At 45.5% G+C, this 5,589-nt stretch overlaps 1 long non-coding RNA gene across 1 annotated transcript; it reads right to left on the bottom strand.

Annotated features, from left to right (window-relative positions):
- Positions 1-344: 344 nt before the first annotated feature.
- Gm20751 (predicted gene, 20751) lies at positions 345-2,592 on the bottom strand. Its single transcript, NR_046022.1, has 4 exons — positions 1,932-2,592; positions 1,303-1,397; positions 857-1,186; positions 345-528 (listed from the first exon to the last, which is right to left on the bottom strand). It is a non-coding gene; the product is annotated as a predicted gene, 20751 (long non-coding RNA).
- Positions 2,593-5,589: the final 2,997 nt, after the last annotated feature.

Here is a 5,589-nt window from a genome sequence, read left to right as displayed (position 1 = left end):
GAGTGAACTCTTCTTTCTTTCCTTCTCTCTCTCTCTCTCTCTCTCTCTCTCTCTCTCTTTTCCTCTCTCTTTTTTCTCACTCTTTTTTCTTTCTCTTTCTTTTTCCTTTCTTTCTCTCTTTCTTCTTTCTTTCTTTCTTTCTTTCTTTCTCTCTTCCTTCTTTTTTAATCTTTTGCTTTCCTATTCCATCCTGACTCTGCACCCTCAATGCCAGTCACAGAAATGGTAGGGCACCAAGGTGAAAATTTATGGATACTATTTATAAAGAGATAATAGAGGAAAAGTAGCTGCAAGATTCATTTTCATGAGGAATCAACTCAAGAATTCAACTTCATATATAATATGTTTTATATATGTGTGGATGGATCCTTGTTTATTCATATATTTCAGAGGCATAAATATGTCAAGTATACATTATTTCCACATAGCACATAATATACAGAGTGTATTACAAATGAGGGGGGCGGGGACTCCACTTAGGGTTCCCCTGCCCTGTGGGATGGCTTGTCATCCAGCTTCCCATGTCCACTGTTGAAAGAATGACACAAGATCAAATCAGATGGACCTGCTTTCTCAAATACTTTTACCAGACCTGATTTTCAGAATTTAAGTCCCCCAATAGCAGTGAGGCTTGGATTTGTCAGTCATAAGCTAAGACTGGCAGGCATCTAAAGTGTGTCTCCTGGGGCTCATCAGTTCAAGTTTAATCCCTATTTTTGAAGAATTAAGATGGTGTGAACTTAATGTAATGCCCAGAGATGAGTTTGGGGTGATTAAGATTAACCTTATTATGTGGAGCCCCCATGACTGAATTCTGGTGGATTTCTTAGAGGGAGTCAGACTAGAAGATACATACCTGCTTGTGCCCTGCCTCCTCGCAGTGAGATATATGCTCGACTTTGAGACTTGATCACCATGAAGGCCATACATCACAAGAAACTGGTCCTTAGACTTTCCCAACTCTAAATAACCTAAATAAACCATAGGTGCTTGTAAAGTTGCCTGCCTCAGGTGTTTTATGACACTGATGCAAACCTACATCTAGGTAGCGTCTGGCTTCCTTCAACACGAATTTTACCCAAGGTCATCCCAGCCAGCACAGCACTCAGCTTTCTTTGTCCCTAGATATCCGCAGCTGGAGGCGGCCAAAATCAAGTAGCAGAGGGACCATCGCCAGGAAGAAAAACTGAAAGAGAAACAAAAAACAAACAAACAAACAAACAAAAAGCAACGGTTACCTACAAAGATTCCCCGAGTCAATTAGGGACAGAGAATCTATAGACACAAGAACCAGATACTCACATGGCCATTCCATCCAAATTCGCAAAGGTCAAAGGTCAAGGTTACCCAAATGGTTGTGAAATTAGAACCGGTACTGAGAATTCCTCTCCCAAGATCTGCTGGAAAGATGCTACATAAGAAAACAAAAAACACCTGGCAGTAGTGGCGCACGTCTTTACTCCCTGCACTTGGGAGGCAGAGGCAGGCAGATTTCTGAGTTCAAGGCCACCCTGGTCTACAGAGTGAGTTCCAGGACAGCCAGGGCTACACAGAGAAACCCTGTCTCAAAAAAAACAAAAAATAAATAAAAATAAAAAAATTAAAAAAACTAACAAAGAAAACAAAAACCAACCAACCAACCAAACAAACAAAAAACCAGTCCCAGCTGAGGCTGGGCAGCCTGCACTGGCCCTAGCTAAATTCTATGTGTTATAGAGAGTATGAACCCAGATATGTAGGGAGGTATCAGGAACAATATGCAAATGAATTATGGTAGTGTGAGAAGATTAAACCCACACAAAGAAAACATGGCCTTGCAGTTAGAAGAAAGGCACATCGCAGCTCCCTGGAAGTAACAGGTCGAGCAGGGGACACATAGCTGTGTGTGCTTAGCCTGAAGTTTCCATCAGAAGACAAGAAAAGGGACTTACCTAGATCTCCCTGGTTTCCAGCTCTGAGGTAGAAGGTGAAGCGTTTTAGCAGGGATTCGAATAACATTTTCTCAGGTTAAAACAGAAGTTATATACAGGGCTAGAAAGATGGCTTAGCAAGAGAGCCTGGCGTCCTGAGTCCGGATCCCTGAAATCCACGTAAAATCCAGGCACAGTAGCAAGTACCTAGGTTGCCAGCTTAGGGGGACAGAGATCCTGGGGGCTCACTGGTCAGCCAGTTGCTTCAGGCTCAGTGAGGGACCCTGTCTCAAAAATCAAGGTGTGAGAAGCATTTGAGGAAGACACACCAATATCAACCTCAGGCATCCACTCATGCCCGTGTAGGCGAGCAGACCATCCCAACACATAGTTGAAGATAAAACATAAATAACATCGGGTATGGCCTCGTAGGTTTGTGTGGCATGGTAGTGAAGGGAACACCATTGCCTTTCCTCCTCCTGTGTCTGTGTCAATCTGCCTAGCCATCATTGCCCTCTTCATGTCACTCAGCACCGTCTCTACTTCCCTCAGAACTGTGGGCCACAAACTGCCATAGTGCGTTTGGATAATTGAGTGACATTTTAAAAAAGAGCCTGTTGTCCCTGATGTTTTTTTTTTTTTTCTTTCTGTGGCTCCTCCCAGACACTGGCTGCCTCCCTACATTCTGCTCCTCAGCAGAATGAAAGCCTCCAGGGAGGAGGGGCATCGTGAGCTTCCACCCCTTCCGCTCTTGTTCTCAGGCACAGTGGGGTTGGCTTTCTCTGGAGCTCAAAGGCATCCTGAGGTCTGAATGCCCACCGCCTACACAGTGGCTCTTGATCTGGAGAGGGAGTGTACTCAGCTGGCTGTCCCCTTGGAGATAGCAATGAACTTGAGGTATAACAAAGGGTGCTCTCCTCGGAGACAAGCACTGAGATGGGAGTGGGGGTGGCTTGAGGACACACTCCACGAAGCATCACCATGACACTCCAATTCAAGTAAACAACTTTGTTTGGAAGCATGAAGAATTCTGTCTTCACACGGTCTCTGTCTTCATATGATCTCTCTCTCACTCTCTCTCCCCCTCTCTCTCTCTCCCTCCCTCCCTCCCTCTGTCTATTTTCTTCTCTCTCCCATCATTCCTCCTCTCTTCTATTTTTTTTTCTTATGAGACAGCATCTCACTGTGTAGCCCACCCTAGCCTCAAACACGCGGTTCTCTTTCTGCCTCCGCCTCCCAAGGGCAAGCCCCCATACCCAAGTCTTCCTGACTAGGATTCACAAAATATGACTTTCCCCCAAAGGATGTGTTTGTCAGCAAAGGCTTCAAGGTTTGTCCGTGAAAGTACGTACATATCCGGACACAGACGCGCTCCCAATCAAACATCCGCAGTCTGCTTTCAAACACTGTGATGAGGAGCAGACAAGCTTGCGTGGACTGTTGTGCCGTCTGACTTCTCGTGACAACGCCGGGCCCAATCAGTGAGCGCCTGTGATGAAAGCCGGAAGCAGAGAGGCTTGAACAATCCTAAAGAAAAGCCTTGATTTACCGCTAACCACGAACCTTAGCTGGCATAACAAACCCTCCATAAGTAACCCTCAGCTCCTTAGACCCGAGATGCTTCAGACTCACCACTTGCTTGAGTCATAGCTAAAGCTCTCTTCCAAGAGGGCGCTCAGAAACCTAAACTGCTCCATCTTGGAGTGCCAACATCTTACCCATGTGGCTTTCAATGTCACCACAGAAGGAGGAGAGAGAACATTGGTCATTGAAGCACAGGGCTTCATGCCAGGCCCAGAAGTCACTTGCCATCTTTTCTAGCCAGATAACATTGGCCAAACCCAGCCACCCCGTGGTCTCAGCCTAATTATAGTGGTATTTGGGAAATGCACTTTCCTATATTGCAAGAAAGGGATAACGGGATCGCTGTTTAGCCAGCTCTGTCATTTGTGGTATTTGCATTGGTCTGTTAGAGCATTAAACTTTGGCTGTTCTAAACAGTCAAAGAGAACAAAGAAAAATGAAAGACTAAGCAAGACCCTTATTGGTCCACTACAATGAGATATTGGTTGGATCAAACATTAAATAAGGACAAAATCAAAATGGAAACATGTAAATTTTACTTTTGGTCCAAAATGCACAGAAACCACAGCTTATAGGAACTGTTTTACGCATGGAACATGACAAGATATGAAGTCACCCTGCAATACTGTGATGTTTAGGTTCTGGGGTAGATGTAGCCACTGGACTCTAAGAAAGAAGGGACAATGGGTCTTGAGAACTATCTCCCAAGCAAGCATTTCCCTAGAGAAACCAAGGCAGAGAGTTTTTCTATCCAAGGATAGGGGAAACCATAGCCTTTTGTGACAGTGTGACAGGCTGGGCCCCCCTTGTGCTCCGCAAGCCAGGCAATGCCACCATCCATTGGTTCAAGCCAGATTCCTCTCTCTCCTACCTTCTGCTTACCCAGAAGCCCCTGGCTGACTCATCTCCTGCCTCTCTAAGGCCTCCCACTCTTGTCCTCAATCCAAGCTCATCCGTTCTCCCTGGACTTCAGCCATAGCCTCCTACTTGATCTCCTGGCTTGGAGCGAGTCTGGGCCCATCACATTTCTGCTCTGGGAGGCAGTCAGAGCCCTTGTTCTAAAACATTGAGCTGACGAGGCTGTTAATTGTCAGCCTTAAATCCTGTCGTCATTCATATTGCCTTAAGAATACGTCTCAGACTCTTTGGCGGGACCAACAGGCCCAGACACAGTGGGTTACTGGCTTGGTCCTTCAGTCTCTCCCCTTTCCACCAATTCTTCCCTCCCTGGTGTCTCATCTGCATGCTACACTGTTTAAATGCAACCAGTTGTTCCCAGAGGGACATGTATTCCTTGACCCTGCCATGAAGGGCTGGAACTCCTCCCTCTGCTTCAAACTCTTGCCTCTTCTCATTTTCCTTCCCTCATCCCTCCCTCTTAGGTGGGATAAAGCGATGCTCCTCTGTTGGAAATCAGGAAGAAACTGCCTGAGCACAGTGTCATCCACCCTGAAGTGGGAATCTGACCAAATTAAGCATCTAGACTTGTCATGTTTTGGATCAAACATAATGTCTTCCGTAGGCTCAAGAGTTAAAGGACTGGTACCTAGCTGATGGGTTCCTCAGAGATGATTGGACCAAGCAAGCTCTAACTTCACCAATGTATTAATGAATTGATGAAGTCATAAATCAATGGACCACTAGGAGATGAGGCTTAGTTAGGAGTAGTTCTCCAGAGGTATGCACACCTCTGTCTATCTATCTATCATATATATGATAGATAGAGAGATAGTAGATAGATAGATAGATAGATAGATAGATAGATAGATAGATAGATAGATAAGGCCAGGCAGTGATGGCCCATGCCTTTAATCCCAGCACTTGGGAGGCAGGGGCAGGTGGATTTCTGAGTTCAAGGCCAGCCTGGTCTACAGATTGAGTTCCATGACAGCCAGGGCTACACAAAGAAACCCTGTCTTGAAAAAACAAAACAAAACAAACAAACAAAAAGACAAGTAGATAGAGATAGCTCTTCAAATTCAATCTGGGACGAGCATCTCTGATTCGTTACCTTCTCTCTGCCATGCTGGCCTGGCCCATCACAAGCTCAAAGTAACAGAGCCAAGCAGCTACAGTCTGAAGCTGTGAGCCAAGA

The sequence above is a fragment of the Mus musculus genome, chromosome 13, assembly GCF_000001635.26.
Source record: "Mus musculus strain C57BL/6J chromosome 13, GRCm38.p6 C57BL/6J".
In the NCBI taxonomy this organism is placed as follows: Eukaryota; Metazoa; Chordata; class Mammalia; order Rodentia; family Muridae; genus Mus; species Mus musculus.
Note: the sequence above shows the minus strand (reverse complement) of the source record. Positions and strands in the feature narration are given on the sequence as shown.